The 19,124-nt window shown below is 37.8% G+C and overlaps 1 protein-coding gene across 3 annotated transcripts in view; it reads left to right on the top strand.

The window, feature by feature from the left end:
• Positions 1-19,124, top strand: part of LOC131773433 (fibrillin-3-like) — a 164,204-nt gene that overhangs the window by 59,932 nt on the left and 85,148 nt on the right. The gene's annotated exons all lie outside the window — the stretch shown is intronic.

Here is a 19,124-nt window from a genome sequence, read left to right as displayed (position 1 = left end):
CGTTGATCAATTCTCCCTTTATTCATTATTATTTGATAGAAAAGATCTTTTCAAGAAATCCCACAGAATTGGTACCTCTGAGACAAAATTAGAGAATACAATCGACTCGTTATCAACATATCCCGGGCAATAATAAACTATCAGACTTAAAAAACGTTAAAAACAATCCGTATTATAATACTTCCGTATTATGAAGCAGAGTGACGACAAAAGAAATAGCATTGACGATTGAGGCAGAGGAAATAACTCCACGTAAAAAGAGGATTTATGAACCGCTATCTAAGTAGACACCTATCACGAATTTAACACATTTCATAATAATCATTACTTCCATTATTTTAACTCTGATTGTCATTGTAAATTATTGGCCCAGGCGAGATACCCGTTCTTGTTGAATGGTGACCATCCTATTAGTCCCAAGGATGCGGTCGCTTTGGCACGATTAAAGTACTTTACCAGTGTTACTAGAAGATTTCTGAAAAAAATTATCATATGATATGATTGTTTTGAACAAGCTGTGAACTGTGCTTGAGTGATCCAGACTAAATTTGAAGCAAATAACTGCACGTAATGAGAGGATTCATATATAAGTGGGGACGAACTACACTTAGAACATAGCAGCTCATTGAACATGGCGCGTTGCCTAATTTAGATAGCGCTTTGATACATATGACCCTCTTACAATATAAAAAAGAAAAGTAACACAAATCATTAAATAACTTACCAGCGTTACTGTCTTGTTGCCTTATCTATTATCATCTCGTCTCTCGGGACGACCCAAAACCATTTCACCTTGGGTGCTTGCCCTCTTGGTTATCTGCTCGCAAGTTCTCATAGCGTCTAGAATCGTAGAATATTTCTTTTAAATGTAAATTTCCAGCACTGACCTTTGTGAATTTGACAGTGACGTCTTCTATTTTTGTTTGTTTCCCTTTGTTTTTTTTTGTTTTATTTTTTGAGGAACGTCTATAAACGAGTCTTTCCACACGTAATTATGTGACTGATAAACTTATGTCACTCTCGCTTCTACTGACTTCATCCTCCATAATCTTTGAGCTGAGGAAGATCTACGTGCATCTATAACCCAAAATAATTAATGATAATGATGAGTTTCCGATTTTAACATTTTAAGAGGAACGCAATAAGAGTGAAAGGTTTGAACAAACCAAAAAGTTCGTAATTGATTAACACAATCATGGCTGAGTTTAGATGTTTTCATAATTCAAGTTACCTAGCGCTCGTTTACACTTGACATTTTATGGGAGCCATTGATCTTCTTTTTTTAGCCAGCGGTTACAACAAAGTTAAGCTGCTGTGCTGCAAGAACTACATTCCAAGCTATCAAAAGTGAGCCAAAACGTTTCATTCACAAGTAGAAAGCTTTGAACAGAGTCAAGGATGCTTAACAGCTAACACTCTTGTATGAATAAAGAGTGCTATTGATTATCTAAAATAGATGCTGAAATAATAGTTCATATGAAAGACCAAATCTTTCTTTGTGAAAGATGACTTTCTCCTAAGATTAGAGAAATGAACTAAAGGGAAGTAACTGACGTTGTTTCTCAATTTCTTTTCATCTGCTAAGGCGATTGATAATCTCGAATTACTGAAGGTTGATAAAGTTATCAGAATTTGGAAATAAAGTATATGAATAGGAATTCTGTGTCCACAAATAAAATGACTTTCTCATCTTAGTAACAGAGCATCAACAAAAGCATGGAACTTTTTCTCGATTTAAACTTGACGTGCGGAGAACAAGCTTTAAACCTGTTCCTTTTTCAGACACCTCATTATTTACTTCAAGCCAAATCCTTCATTCCATGTCCACCGGCTTCAGTGACGGCAAAGGAAGAGTAAAAAATATAATATTTTGATCTTCCGGGAATAACTATTACACCTGTTCCTTTACTCGATCATCGTGTGGTCAAAAGATTTTTAAAACCTTGAGGCGCAATAATAACTCTGTTCACAATTATCTCAGTAGCGGAATATTTCGCATGCTGTTTAATCGATCGAGCTTATATTAACTGACACATTTTCAATGAGTTTTATTTACCTTAATCAGATCGAATGCCGCCTGAGCTAAATTCTGAGCCAATCGCAGCCCTGGAAAGAACAAAGTCGCAAAGAAAATCCACATCTCCTTAATGTATGATTAGAACTCTCTGCATACAAAAGAACTAAACAGGCATAAAAATCTTTTCAGAAGTAACCAGCGATTATCCTACGCAGCCGCTCAATTTAGTCTTTACCATGGCTTCTTCCAGAAAATTTTACTTCTTGGTCGCCCTGTTGTCTTTATTGATAATCAAAGTTGCGGGTGAAGGAGATGAGTTATGCTTTCATTTCCTCCGAGCTGACATAAAATCATTACAGTTCAACTAAGTCAGACGCACATTCAATTTCATATTCGTTATTTTCAGTTTTTCCCATAGATATAAAGGTTACATGGCTAACTAGACCATCCAGCGTAAATTTATTTATCAAAACTCTGAGATAATTGTTGGAAATTTTTTTATGCCAAAGGCCGACGTGTTGATTTTTGGTAAATAATGACAACACATTTTTTTCTGTTTAGTGTTATTAAGACGACCCAAATTCTAAGCCGCCAATCGCAGCCCACGCATAAAAAATGCAGGTCTTCCTACTGTATGATTAAAATTAACACGGACTCCTGGTTATTTCTGTTACAATGAAAGGACCGGAGAAACTAGTGGGTGACAAAACTCTCCACTATCCAGAGGCAACAGGACTCTTCATCGGTCTTCTCTTCTTCCTCTTCTTTCTACGCTAATCACCCTGAGGGAGTCTCTCTCTTTACGAGTAGTTATGAAAAAGTTTAAAGTTTAGGGCAAGTGTGGAATTTATGTCTCATCCACATGAATTGAACTAACTAGTGGGATCACCAACTCAAGGATATAAAAAAGCCCTCGCAGCCAAAACAAAAAAAATTCAGAGATTTTAACTCACACTGGCTTCTTATAATAAAAATCAATGTTGGAATGTTGTTATACAACTCGTAGGTTTCATTACTCCATTGGCTTTGCTCAATCCGTCAAAAACGCAACTGGTTCTTTACCTGTCTAGACTAAACCATAAATGGTACTAATCAAATCCGATTCAATTTCCCAAAGATTTCTGTCGCAAGATGGAATTTGCATCTTCTCTTGCTTTCTCTGGCAAACGGTTCATGAACCACTTAATAGGAACCGCAGAATCCCCAGTGCAAGACTTCTGCTCAGCTCTATGCTACATGGAACCCAACTGCGTCAGCTATAACGAATTAGTGACCAGCGGATCTCCAGTGATCTTAAAATGCGAACTGAATAATTCCACACACAATGAACATCCTCAGGATCTCAAGTCTTGGACAAACTACATATATAAGGGAACAATGGTGAGTACATTCTTATCTGTAGATATTCATCATTCTTATTTGTGCTTTTCGTTTATCCTGGGTTTGGTGATTTTTGAATAACATTACTTGTCATTTCGTAGATTAGTATATAAAGTTGGCTCAACCTCGGGTTGTTTAGCCCGTAAATGTTCGATGTTAAGTTGATTCGCTGGCATGTTGTTTGGCTGGTTGCGCAATGTTTGTTTCCAATTGGTTTGTTTCGTTGATTTGTTGCCTGGCTGGTTGGTCGGTTGATTTGATTTTCATTTTATAGTACCATTGCAACTTACCACTTCGATTGGCATATATCTGCTTTTAAACCTCGTTTTCACATTAGAACACTTGTGGACAGACTCCATGCCAACATAATGGCACTTGTCAGACAGGATTTACAGACAAAGGTTACAGATGCCTTTGCCCATCTGAATACAAGGGCACCAATTGCGAGGAAAGAAACGGTAGGTAAAAAAGCATTTTTCATTTGGTGAAATACTTTTATGAAAAACTCTACCTGACCCTTTAAGTTATCTATTGATGAATCCAACTGTAAGTCTTATTCAGCCAGCCATTCATTCGTCTGCTACCTCTGCGTCTACTTTCAAGATGCAATCCGTTTAAAATACAGCAGCTCGAATTGTTACACGTACCAGGAAACTTGACCACATGACCCCTATCCTAAAGGAGATCCACTGGCTTCCTGTCCGTCGCTGTATAGTTTATAAAATTCTTTCACTGATCTACAAAGCTATCAATGGAGCAGTGCCCGGCTACATATGCGACTTACTTAATTATTGCACCTCTAAAGGGACACTAAGGTCCTCTTCTCAATACCCTCTGGCGACCCCGAAGGCGATACTAAAGACTTTTGGAGAGAGAACGTTTCCTTTGGCGGCACCAGGACTATGAAACTCGATCCCAACTGGACTAAGATCTTGTTCTTCAATTGACAGTTTTAAAAGACGTTTAAAAACGTATCTTTTTGAACAAGGTCGTAACCCTGTTTATTTATTTTTTTTTTTTGATGATAAATATGTTTAATTATCTTATAATTTTTAAATTAGTCTATTCGTATACATATATATATTTTTTTTTTTTTCCTTTTCTCCCTTTCTTTCAGCTTTTCAATAATCTTAATGTAGAACACCATGGACAATTAGTGAATTTGACGCTGTATAAATCTGTTTATTACATTCATTTATAAAAATCTTCGACTTGATTCAGCGATGTGAATACATGTAATTATGACACCTGGAAAAAATTCTCTCCATTAGTGACGTTCCTCTCTTCGATTTAAGGATGAACCAAAACAATGCTTGTCCTGGTGAAGACCTGGCTTGGAAGCGAGAATTCATAAAAATGACTTGTGTGATTTTACGATATGCACCCTGAGTATATAGAGATGAAATAAAAGGGCTTGAATATATGCTGGTCTATTTTCATTTTCCCCTTGAACCTTTTCATACCATGGTTGGCGTCCCGGTTTTCTGGAATATTTGAGACTGAAACTAGCGAGTTGTAAATTCCAATTCTACCTCTATATTCCTCTTTAGAATATCTCAATGTGGTATCAGTTCTGCGAGCATTCGCCCTTTTTGAATTTTAACGATCAAATTTTCTGCCCCTAACACTTGCTGGAAAACAAAAATTACATTGATTTCAGAGAATACTTTGTCATTTCCGTCGTACTCGTTGGTTTTCCATGGACTGCATAAATATTTTCATATCCAGAACTAATTAAATGATGTTTAGCGGAAAGTAAGGGAGGTAATTAGGTAATTTAGCATTATCAACTGAGTTGATAAGGTAAATTCGCCACCATAGAGAGTTTAAGGCTGACATTTCGAGCGTAAGTACTTCGTTATTTGCTCTGACGAAGGGCCAATGCTCTAAAAGTCAGTTGTAAAACTCTTTACGGTAGCCAATTTAAGATATCAACTCAGTTGATAATACTAAATTACCCTCTTATACTCTACCACCTACACAGCACCACAGTTTCTTTAGAAACTTTCCCCCTCTGATAAAAGAAGAAGTTGAGTTTCTCCTCCATAAAACACCTTATGCCTAAACCTTTTGAGCTAAGTTATTTAGAACACACTCACAGGGTAACGAGTAGAATAAGAAAGATGGCAAGGTTTTGAGCTCGCTAAAGAAATAGAGAAAGATGTTTTTTTTCGTCTTGTCGCGAGCGTGGGACAAAGAAAATATTCCGAGTTCCCATGAGAAATCGAACCTCAAACTTTGTTGGGCGAGGTCCATTACGAAGTTCATATATGATAAGCGTCCTGCATACTGCTACTATTAGGGTAGCAAAGGTTAACAAATAGGGTAACAATAGGTTAACAATAGTGCAACAAATAGTCTCTTTAATTTAATAAATTGCTTTCATCAAGAAAAAATAATGGTCTCATCATTTCCCCTTGTTTTTAATCTTAAGTTCAAGTTTTACAGGAAAAGGAGTGACCAATTTTTGCGAGTCACGTGTCATGAGTAAATTTTCGTTAGAAAATTTCGCGGGAAATTTGTCACTGGTAAATTGAAAAAAAGCTGTGCGCAACGGAAATCGTCGCGATAAAATCTGCTATTAATCTTATACCTGAAAATTGAAAAAGGGATGGGGGAAAGAGAAGTCAGCTGGGAAGAGCTGAGTAGAAGGCAAAGGGCAAACAGCATTGAGGGCCTCTGGCCACGGCGAGGATGGACTGAATTATGGTAAATAGTAATATAGATAGCAACACAGAATTAACGCCAACATATTTCTTTCTTTTAAACTAACAGAGTATTCGACAAAAACTTGTTCCCGAACTGACGGACGAAAGGTCTTGAATCCACACTGTCCTCAACGAAGATAATGGATTGGGCAGTGCACGATTTTTTGTTCACTTTCTGTTATTCAATATCCTTTCCTATCCAGTTTAATAACTCAAACATTTAAACAATAAATGAATGACATTGTAGCACAACGTCTTTCACATATCAATTTCAGATAGTGCACGATTGTCGTTCAACCCTTCGCATATGTTGCAATCAAATCGTTTTTCTTTGTCTTCAGGTATGCTAATAGATGACAGAGCAGTTTTGATGGCCCTTCCACAATATTATAGATCATAACGCCACATTAATTTTGAAACTGCCTTCTTCTGGTTAACTTTTGTTTTGAATGTCTTTTAAGGGCTTCGAGTACATTTTCCACGAAAAAATGTAAGTGATCGCAGTTATCGCTGAAAACCGCGTAGGAATCCTATGAAGCACTTTTCATGGCTCACGAATTGAATTGGGTGAAAGGAGCGTTTTCTTAAAGCACAACTTACTCGGCCAATTGCATACAGAGCCAGCGATCCAAAAATTTGAATCACAGATGAAAATTTAAGCACAACAGATATAAGCGTTATGTTCCATTGCCACGCGCTCTGAGTAAGGAAACCAGACCAGATTTCCTGATTTCCCAATTCATGTACCTTTCGGTCACGTCGTCGTCGAATCTTCGGGACTAAAAGTACACCGGTACTTTCTTTTTCTTTTTTAGTCGACGACCGGTAACGCATTTTAAAGGCTTAGCAAAATTAAACTACAAATGAGAAAATCCTTGATAAAGTCATTTTTTTTCTAAAGAAGGATGGTAAAAGTAAACGAGAACAGGTTATCATGGCTTTCTTAAATACGTTTACACCGAGGGAGGATGCGTCGATTCATTTATGAGTGCAATCTTATTTCATATATAAATTTCATTGTCTTCGCTCATACAGAAAGAAGTAACAAATAAACTAAGTAAGGAAAACAGCCACGTTCACCATCCACCCATAATTGGAACTCATTTTTGTGAAATAGAACGGTGTTTTAACGTAGATTTTTAAGCGTATCCTACTCAGAAAGTTGGATACAAGATGGAAAACGTAAACAGCCTCGACAACTACGAGTCATGTCAGGTAAAAAAATCCTATATTCCAACTCTCTTCTCTCCATAACATGTACGTATTACAATCTTACGTTAAGTTCCATTGTAGTTTGATGTTTTTTCATCGAACGTTGGTAGATTTTTACCACTCTTAACCATCTCAGAGAAATTTGTTTTATACTAGAACATTGCTGGAGTATGAAAGAGTATTTTAAGAGTCCCTGGACAAAAGTTGTTGACGCAGAAGTCTTTAATGACTGGTTTAAAATTTCACTAACATTTAACGACCCAATATAGTTGGATTATTGGAAAAATTTGCACAAATGTTGCGTTAGACTTGTGAAGTTTTACTAGTTTTAAAATTTAAGTGCTGCAACGTCCGCTCGTTTGCCATCTATCAAAAATACCTTTCATTTTAGGAAGAGCCGTCTTAATCTTTTTCGTCAACCTCAAATGCCGAGGTCAAAACTTTTCACAGAGGGAAAAATTTTTTTTCCGTCTTATTTCTCAGACGAACCCCACTTATACTCACAAAGACTGGGTACACATAACAGGTGGCATCTGGAAACAATTAAAAAAGAATAATAACTTGACTACTTTCCATCTGAGATGTATAATGTTTGACTTTTTTCGCTTCAAAATGCAATTTTTTTTATAACTTCTCCACTATGACGAAGGTAGATAAAAGTTTGGCGGATAGCTTTTCTTTACGGGTTTTTTAGCAAACGTCACGAAATTACAGTCGAAGATGATTGTTGATTGTGGGGAATTCGAGTAATAATTCCCAGCCAGCCTTGCGAACATGTGCTATATGAGTTACACACTGGGCACCCAGGTATCGTCCGTATGAAGCCACTCGCGCAACTTCACGTTTGGTGGCCCAATCTTGACAGAGATATGGCCACAATCGTAAGGAAATGCGACAACTGTCAGAAGCCACGTAACAAGCCCCAACCGGCACCCTTACACCCGTGGGATTGGCCAAAAATGCCGTGGTAGAGAGTGCACATCGATTTTGCAGGTTCATTCATGGGTAAAATGTTTCTAATTGTCGTCGATAGCCACTCAGAATGGTTTGAAGTAGAAATGATGCCCAGCATCACTACTGAAGCGACAATCGCAAAGCTTCGCGATATGTTTGCTCGGTATGGCAATCCACAACAACTCGTGAGTGATAATGGCTCACAGTTCACTTTAGAAGAATTCTGTAAATTTATGAAAGCAAACGGAATCAAGCACACACTTGTTGCTCCGTATCACCCTCGATCCAACGGCCAAGCAGAGCGTTTTGTTCAAACTTTCAAGCAATTTTTTAAGGCGGAGGATAGCGATTCGATTATGCAAAGTTTAGCGCGATTTCTTTTCAGTTACCGAACGACACCAAATAGTACTACAGGCCAAACACCAGCCGAGTTGTTCCAAAATCATCGATTAAGAACGAGGTTAGATTTAATGCGTCCTGAGCTCGGTCGGAAAGTATTTGACAGGCAGACGGATCAGAAGGCCAGATACGGTAAGATTAGTAAAGGAAGAGAATTCACCCTTTGGTGAAGAAGTTCTGGTGCAAAATTTCGGTGGTGAGCCGAAGTGGCTTGATGGCACTGTTACGGAGCAGCCCGGTCCCGTCTCCTATAAGGTTCTAGTCGGAGAACAACTTTGGAAACGACGTGTTGACGAAATGCACCAAAATCATTTAAGCAACAAAGATAGTAAACCAGAAATCATTGTAACACATTCAAACGATACCACTGACCTCCAACTGGTAACGCCTCCGCAAGCGGACACCGCGGAAAAATCAACGCTAAAACCAAATGAAACCAAAAGTAGCGAAAATGATAACGATGAAGATACGCACGCAGCCGCGACAGCGCAACCTCAACATCAACCTCAAACGCGCTATCGAACTCGACAGCGTAAAGCACCGCAGCGTTTAGGATTTAATATATAATGATTAGAGTAACTGATTACTAAGCCTTTGAAATAAGTGTGGGGGAATCTAGTGTTTGTTCCTATTTTGATAAATACCTTAGCTATTACATAATCTTTATTCTATTGGTTAGCACACCTTTGACCGCAGTCATGTGATTATGCTCATATATCATTGTGTGTAATTAACTCGATGGTATTCTAATAAAGCAGTTGTGTAGAGCACTTGGTCTGTGCACGCTTTACTTTATAGAAGCATATAACGAACCCTAATACACAACAGTATCCAAGTTACGCGCGCAATCGCGCCTGCGCATTACCTTTTCCCTCGCCCTTCCATTACGTAATGGCTAAGATAGTGCCCGTAGTACAGTTGGCCCCGCATGCTAAAAGTAACACCTTGTACGGTTGGTCGTCAATTTCGGCTTGATGGGTTACTACTATTTGTTCATTGTCTCGTAATTTTAAGCAGCGTTACCCATGCATGTTTATGTACAGAGTTACCATGATCTACATCTGGCTTATTTCAGAGCCGTCAGGTTGATAAATTAAAATATTTGTGCTGAAATATAATTTTGCAATATCTAATTCATGTATCAACAAAAAAGGAAACCGCTTTTTTTTTCATATTATGTAATGATTAAAGAAATTAAACGACTATAAGTCATAAAAATGAGTCATAAAAGTGCAAAATGTATCCATGGTTTCTCAGATGTTGACGAGTATAAAGGACTCACCCTTGTCACGTGAATGCTACCTGCACGAACACCAAAGGATCGTATGTTTGTACTTGTCACCCCGGATAGACTGGAAATGGACGGGACTGCACACGTACTTGATGCGTTTCTTTTGTAACCATTCCAATTAGCAAGACTTGTTTTACCAGCATACCTTGTATAAAAAAGTGATGAGTATAGACCTGACGACAATGGTGATAATGACACAATTGTATTAACCCTTTCATTATCTCATTAGTAGTTCTCTTGACTGTCTGCCGTACAATTCTTTTGATGTTTGTTCTGAGAATTTGGTATTGAATCAACTAATAATCCACAAGCTGATATTCTTCTTTATTACACCCATTTTGAAATCACTGGCGGTCCCTGTAATCTGATTGGCTCTAATTGATCACGAATCGCACCATTTTTTGCTTTAAATGGCATCTTTTTCCCAGGCAATGAGGAGGCTACACTAAAAACGAAACGACCCATCAGATCTCAAGGCTTGTTTAAAGTAACCGATCAAATTGCAGAAAAATGAAAGACAAAGAGTATCAACTTTTTTTGCAACTTTTGTTTCCAAAACTCTTACTTTTTCCCCCCAAAAATGGATGAATTTAATTTCAGACCTGCTCAGTACTGCATCAACAAAATGTTTGGACTGACCAAGTCCTGTGTCTGGGCGATTTTAAAATTGATGTAATAAAGTGGTAATTGAACCTCGTGTCGTCAAAAGTGTCTTTTGCAGAAAATTGCAGTGAGATTAATATCCAATTAGATGGCCATCCAATTTGCAGGGTTGAGCATGCCAAATCATTAGGTTTCATTATTGATGACCGACTTTCATGGTCTAATCACATCAAAGCACTATGCAGAAAGATATCCTCGGCAATAGGTGCTCTGAGGCGCATTAGGTCCCTCATTTCTCAGTCCACTGCAGTACAAATATATAACGCTTTAATCCAACCTCATTTCGATTACTGTGCCCCTGTTTGGGATGGATTGAGTTCTTATCTGTGTCAGAACCTACAAAAATGCAAAACCGAGCAGCTAGGGTTATTCTGCAAGCCAACTGAGAGGTAAACTCAAGCCTGCTTCTTGAAACTTTGAAGTGGGATCAGCTATCATTAAGAAGAAGAAAGCAGAAAGCTATAATGATGTTTAAATCCCTCAACGGGTTAGCCCCAGTGTACTTGCATGATTTATTCAGTGAGCAACATCAGACTATGACTTGCGTAATTATTTCCGTAAGTTAAACTTACTGACTATTTGAAACGTAGCTTTGGCTATAGCGGTGCCTTATTGTGGAATTCTCTTCCTGAGAATATTAGGGCGATTAGATCAATTGGGCAGTTTAAGCAGGTAATCAACTGCGCACTTGAAACATTCGATTCCCACTCGGCAATCTTGTTGTAGTTATTTTAATTTTTACAAATGATTGTAATTAAAATACTATTAGTGTAACTGAAGATTCTTAACCGAGTTTAAATAAAGATTTACTGCTACTACTACTAATTTTGGTCTGAAATCATACTTGTGATTTCAAATCGAACTCGTGCTGCGCGCTCATTCGATTTTGAAATCACGCGTATGATTTCAGCCCAAATTACACCACTCAGTTCAATTACCATTATTTATTTTCATCACTTGTCTTTTTGATATTGTATTGATTTGGTAAAGAGAAATTCTGTCTTGGTCACTCATGGGAGTTAAAAGGTTAATTAAACATTCAGTGGTAAAAAATCTCAAATGGCAAAGGGAGATTAAATTAAAGGCCTAATTAAAGCCTTATTTGTTAATTTATTAATTAAAGGCTTAAAGGACAGAACAACGGAGTTGAACTTGAGGGAACCGAGGAAAATCTAGTGTGTGGTAATGTGAAGTGCTTCCGTCTAGAACCACAAGACAAGAAAAGACAACAAAAAAGACTAAGGTTTTTAAGCATGATGCTCGGTAACTTTTTTCCTATTACAATTATTTTTTTTTTATGTTTATGATTTTACAGATATTGACGAGTGTAAAGGAAATCACTCTTGTCACGTGAATGCTACATACAAGAACATCCTTGGATCACATGTACGTCAATGTCAAGCTGGATATACTGGGAATGGACGAAACTGCTCTCTTCGCTATAATATTAAGAATAGTCCACGTTCAACTACAGTGCCGCACCATTCAGCCGCGTTGCAAGACAATTACACAATTTATCAATGAGAAACTCGGCAATTTTGTCCTCATTAAATATAGAAGAGAGTAATACACAGATGCGTGTTGATATGGAATTTATCTTCGAGTGTTCAACTCGCTATCTCATGAGTGAGAGCAGCAAACGAGTAAGGTATCGAGCAAGAGAATATAGACTTAATTATAATCTCTTAGTATCGAATTGAACATAAGAAGAGAAGGTCCATAACTGCAAGCAAACATATATTATTTTGTTTATCATATAAACACAAAAGGCCTTTACTGAGAAGAATAAAGAATAAAATTATAGGTTCTACAATCCACCAGAAAAAAGTATACCGAGGAAGGCTACCAGGGCTGATCTTTGACGACTGATATCCGACTACAGTTTGGAATGGTTTCTAGAGAGAGACTCCACTGCAGTGGAAGTTTTGGTTTAGTCTAAAGTAACAATTAATTTGTCACAATGACAACTAACTTGATGCTTTTTCGCCTCGCAAGAGTTTAAAAACTAATGTATATCTCGCTCGTGTAACTACAACCGTTGCATAATTATTCTTTTCTCTCCCTTTTTTTTTTTTTTTAGATATTGATGAATGCCAAAAAAATACTCACGATTGTCACCTGAACGCTACTTGTCAAAACACAAATGGATCCTTTTTCTGCACCTGTTTCTTTGGATTTAACGGAAATGGACGGAACTGCACAGGTAAAGGTCTTTAGATTGTAATTGCCTCGTTATGACTTTAACAAATTTAGTTTGCTTGTGTTTGTTTTTTGAATTGTTTGTTTAATTTGCACGTTCCTTCTTTATTTGTTTGTTTGTTTTGATAAAGTAATTACTCTTGTCTTAATATTTTTCACCAATGGAAGAAAATAAAAATCCTCCTTCCACTGGAAAGCAAGATGAAAAAATGCACTCAACGTTCAAAATAAGGAGATTTATATATGCATCATACTCCCAGAAGCCTTTGATGTCTCAGATATTGATCAATGTGCTAGAAATCTTTCTTGCCATGCGAATGCTAACTGTACCAACACCATTGGATCACATGTATGTACATGCCACACTGGATACACTGGAGATGGACAAACTTGCTTCGGTGATTTTAATAAGTTTCCTTCAATGTCCAGAAAAGTCCTTTATGACCGGAGAATAGCAATTTTCATTGCTGCTCTTTCTATACATACAATCCCAGCTATTCGAAGCGGGAAGTAATCTGAAACGTCCTACAGAACATTCAATTGTGGGTTGTGACGTTCTGCGTTTGATCCCTATCAGACATCGACGAGTGTTCAAAACTGAATATCTGCGATGAGCACGCCTCCTGCAGTAATACCCAGGGCCCCTACAGTTGCGCCTGTGATTCTAGATACAATGATGATGGTTTGAATTGTAAAGGTTAGTCTTGCCTTACACATTTTTAGAGATGGTACTGGCTGAACTCGCTGTAAATAATGTTGACTGAATAGCTATCCTTGTTTGGCCATGTAAAAAATCACGTTAGTTTTTAGTGCCTTTAAATTGCCTGGAAACGTCCTTCAGCGCACCTTTAGGGAAAAAGAAACATAGATTTGATTTTTTATATCATATTTGTAGACTTGTTGTGCATTGTTTTTGTCCACCAAGAGACAAAATAATGATCCCCATTATTTTTTATTGATGATGCATAACCGTTCTGTAAATTGAATTACTATGAGGCTGTGTCTCGAAAGGATTGAAAGCAATTAAACAGAATAACCTGATTGGTTAAATCAATGTTGACCGCGGTTAAGACTTTCCATTTTGACCTATTAAGGTGAAAAAAAAAAGTTATCTCAATCTTTTTAAAATCTTTCTTTAAATGTTCCCTACATATGGTTATTTCGAAAAATACAATAAGAAAGAGAGGCCATCATGCTTGTTTGAGAGAAATGACGGACCAGACTTACCCGATTTATGCTCTATTAGCAAATTTCCACGCGCCTCATTTCATGATACATTTTTTGGTAGCTGGAAGCAAAGGTTTTGAAAGCAAAAATTAAAAAAAAAAAACTTGAAAGTTACAAAGTCTCGAATGTAAGGAACAAGTATGGTAGTTATGCCTAAGAAGTTGTAACCTTTTTTCATTAATTCTGCAGGAAAAAAAGTATGGGGGCAGGCAGCAACCTCCATTTTATAATATGAAATTCAGAAGTTACTAATTAAGAGGCTGTCTCTCTTACTTCCACCCGGTCAATTTTGCGTCAAAAATAATTTTGCCTGAAACTCTGTTAACAGAAAGACTTTACCTGGGAAAGAACTAAATTAGATTTGGTTTGATTCGAAATAATTTTCTGACTGCATTACGGGCCATAATTATTTCCCAGTCCGTAGGGACCATTGCAACGTCTCGAAAATTGAAAAATAGGCATATTTTGTAACGTTGTAAAATATTTGATTCGCATTGTTAAGCCACAGAATTTATATCAGATTGCTTAAAAACCTTTCTAGTTTGCCAAGAAAGTTAGAATTTGCCCTCTCAACATATTTGAAAAGGCGAATTTTAGCATATTCTGACCACTAGAAATCGCCATCAGCCGATGGCCGTAAATAACCTTGATTTAGACGCTAAGTTTTGGGATTTGGGACCTGGTTGACGATTCTATCCTACACAGCCGTTAAGTTTAGACCTTTATAGGCAAAAATATCCAAAAACCCCTGTACGTTTTCGATTTTTCAAAAGTTATGACCGTTTGAATCAGCACATGTACGAGCGTTCGCGATTTTTTCGCCTACACCAAAATCGAACCACTGGAGCAGATTTCGTCATAAATACAGCTTACCCGCTTTGCAGCCCGGCTTCATGGCTCACTTCAGAATTTTTCTAATAATCAAATTGGTGAAATCCATGATAACTTCAACAAATAGCTAGGTATTGCCTTCGAAAAGTAGGCGGCATCCATCGTGATTCGTGGTATCAAAACAAATGTCGGAATTGGCCACATTTCGCGGTGAATAAACCATTTAACATCGCTGCAGAGCTGAATTTTTTCCAAAATCAGAATGTAAACTCTCCATGTCTGGAAGCTGAGGGAGAAATGAAGGTCTTAGGCTTCTGAAGTGAAGAAATAATCGCTTAAATTTAGATCCAGTTCGATGTTATACTGTTCTCACAAAGGTCCGCACAAAAGAGAAGACCGCTGATAGCTTGTGCCGTACGTTGTGCCATATGGTTTTGTTTTGCATCCCAATGTAATATTTGGGCAGAAAAATTTTGGATGAAAAGAATAAATGCTTTTAACTGGAGTTTGATATCATATAATTAATAAATCAATTTCAAATATCCTGAGCTTGCTTCTCTCGGTCCCGCGTCGATTGTGTTCACAGAACAGCAACCTGTCAATCTCCGGAGAAATCGGCTACCAACGTGTTAAAAACTTGACACATGCTTCGTATGAACAGATGTTATAAGTGTTACTTTTGGTAAATTTTCAATCGATTTCATCAAAACATTTCACTGACAACTAGATATTATAATATATTACACTATAACAACGCCGTCATAACTTGATATCGGAAGTAAAGGTAGTTTGTATCTGTAAAGAATATTCTACACTTTCAGCCACCGTATAAGCCATTATTTACATAAGTCTACTGAGAAACACACTGACAATCACTAATCATGTCCGACAGTTTGTCTATGAGGATCTGTTTTTTGTCTCTCAATTTTACAGGGATCTCAAAATGACTACAGATGGCTCTCAACAAAACCACATTGAATTTCTGAAGTGTGTTATTGTGGTAACGTTCACAGAGGTCCTACGTATCGTAGCAGATTGGATGTGAGACTTTGATCTCTTTGTTAACTTTGTCTACCAGATCTTATCTCTCGGAATTTTCCTGGACGCATTGGATATCTTCCTCCTCATCCAGTGATATCCCGATCACACCCTGATCTTTTCGCCGCATTGCTGCTAGCCGGGAGATGTCCATGTCCACTGCAACTTGGGCGGGGTCGGCCTTTCGCCCAGTTCTTTCTCCAAGTGTAAACTGTGCCGTTAGGTATTCTTTTACCTTCTCTGAAAATCTAACGCTGCCCTTTGGTTTGCTTACGGCCCATCCTGTTCGTAAAGACGAGTGGGGCGAAGTATCCACTGGAGAAGTGAGTGGTGTACTAGGATCTAACGAACAGCTCGAACACTCGATACCAGCGGTATCTATCGACGAGAAATTAAGGGCCCAGTCCCTTTTGATTTCATCATACTGGCTTTAACCTTCTGACTGTATGCTTTCAAACGTCCAGGTGCAGCTCCAGCTGCGAAAAGGTTTCGAACACTTCAACACATCCAAACACAGAGCATTCAAACAATGGCGTTGTACTCTCTGTTTCCTTGCTGCCCTTTGAACGACGCTTGACCACACGCTTTTCAGGAGGATCATAAAACCCTTGAGATTCTATGGTTTGAAGGGACGTTTGACCTTGGTGCTTGATATAAATTACGTCATATGGAATGTACTTCCCTTTACCGATGCCATAACATTTCCAAACTCTCAGACCGATATCTCCATATTCGAAGTTGTGGAAGCTACTAAAATGCTCAATCTTATTTATACAAAGAGTGTTCTTTGATTCGTCTACTACTCTTACTGCAGCTGTTGTTCCCTTCACTGGGTGTTTGGTCAATGCGTATCCTCTGTCCAATGAAAACTTTAACAACCTCGCTGAAGACTCGCTACAGACTGAAGCCTCTCTGGTTTCGAAAAAGCACTTGCATGCTTGCATGGCACAACGTACGGCACAAGCTATCAGCGGTCTTCTCTTTTGTGCGGACCTTTGTGAGAACAGTATAACATCGAACTGGATCTAAATTTAAGCGATTATTTCTTCACTTCAGAAGCCTAAGACCTTCATTTCTCCCTCAGCTTCCAGACATGGAGAGTTTATATTCTGATTTTGGAAAAAATTCAGCTCTGCAACGATGTTAAATGGGTGATTCACCGCGAAATGTGGCCAATTCCGACATTTGTTTTGATACCACGAATCACGATGGATGCCGCCTACTTTTCGAAGGCAATACCTAGCTATTTGTTGAAGTTATCATGGTTTTCACCAATTTGGTTATTAGAAAAATTCTGAAGTGAGCCATGAAGCCGGGCTGCAAAGCGGGTAAGCTGTATTTATGACGAAATCTGCTCCAGTGGTTCGATTTTGGTGTAGGCGAAAAAATCGCGAACGCTCGTACATGTGCTGATTCAAACGGTCATAACTTTTGAAAAATCGAAAACGTACAGGGGTTTTTGGATATTTTTGCCTATAAAGGTCTAAACTTAACGGCTGTGTAGGATAGAATCGTCAACCAGGTCCCAAATCCCAAAACTTAGCGTCTAAATCAAGGTTATTTACGGCCATCGGCTGGTGGCGATTTCTAGTGGTCAGAATATGCTAAAATTCGCCTTTTCAAATATGTTGAGAGGGCAAATTCTAACTTTCTTGGCAAACTAGAAAGGTTTTTAAGCAATCTGATATAAATTCTGTGGCTTAACAATGCGAATCAAATATTTTACAACGTTACAAAATATGCCTATTTTTCAATTTTCGAGACGTTGCGATGGTCCCTACGGACTGGGAAATAATTATGGCCCGTAATGCAGTCAGAAAATTATTTCGAATCAAACCAAATCTAATTTAGTTCTTTCCTAGGTAAAGTCTTTCTGTTAACAGAGTTTCAGGCAAAACAATTTTTGACGCAAAATTGACCGGGTGGAAGTAAGAGAGACAGCCTCTTAACTACAGTTTAACTACAGTTTTAACTACAGTTTAACCATTTCACCTCGATATTTCAATATCCTGAATAGGTCTTTCTAAAGAGATGGTCTGATCAAAACTTCATAGTTTTCTATAATATTGTGAAAGAGTTTTGTTTCTTTAAAGATGCTTACCACATTTGTCCTAAATTTGACTAGGTGGCCCCCGTATATAGTAGTTCCATTCCCACAGTGCTGGCACTTGCCACGAGTTTCAACTTTACTTTTTTAACGCGAATTCTGATTGGTTTATTTGTTGTGAGATGCGCGATTTGATTGGCTATTAGGAAACACTATCGTCCAGAGCATGTATTGAGAAAACAGATATCAATCAAGTTATAAATAAACAACATTTACCTTCTTCCGTAATGTTATTGGAGAGATATGCTTAGCTCGATGGCTTTACATTGATCAACAACCTTTTCTGTGGTCAGCAGGCTGTATGAAAACTGATCCTTAAGCGATCGAGCCACGGAGAGGCATTGAAATTCGTTGAATATGGTAACTTTTTAGGGATTTTGCGTTGAGGCTTTAGGCCATTATAAATATATATAAACTGTTATATATTGTATTTCACCTGGTATGAGTTGAAGACGAAAAGAGAAGTTCTAGACCTGCAAGCAACCACGTATTATATTTGTTTATCATATAAATTGAATAGGCCTTTACTGAAAAGAAAAGTCGACCATTTTTGGAGAATGAAATTATAAGTTATACAATCCGCAAATAAAAGGTCTTAAAGCGCGTCTGAGATAGGGCTCATGAGGAAAAATGCGTTGAACCATTACAGAAAAAGACAATGGGCGTAACTTTCTTTTCACAAAACCAGTTATTGACTTTTTCCTTATCGACAAAAGATACATTTTTATGCACACAGCCAAAATCGGCCCGTGGCAAATCTTCCAGTTGTCGATTTTCGTTCTCAGCCGCGAGAAATGCCATTACCCAGGTCAAGTACGTTATTTTCGGTTTTATTTTTGTATTTCGTTTACTTCTGCTTCTAGGAAATTTTGAGCGACATTGTCTGATTGAAATACGAATTGTTTATTAGAGCCAAGCGACAAGCGACCCTGGATTGAGAACGGCCAACGCTTTGCCATTCATTTTTAAACCTGACACAGCTGATTGATGATATCAAACTTATTTTTAAAAAAAAGTTATTGTAACATTGTAAGCGTATTTTTACGGTTTTTATCAGGGCGAGAAATCCATCTAAAACACCGCAGTTTATACAATAAT

Source organism: Pocillopora verrucosa, chromosome 5 (genome assembly GCF_036669915.1).
Source record: "Pocillopora verrucosa isolate sample1 chromosome 5, ASM3666991v2, whole genome shotgun sequence".
NCBI classification, from domain to species: Eukaryota; Metazoa; Cnidaria; class Anthozoa; order Scleractinia; family Pocilloporidae; genus Pocillopora; species Pocillopora verrucosa.
The sequence above is the reverse complement of the archived record's forward strand: the minus strand, read 5'-3'. Positions and strand labels throughout refer to the sequence as shown.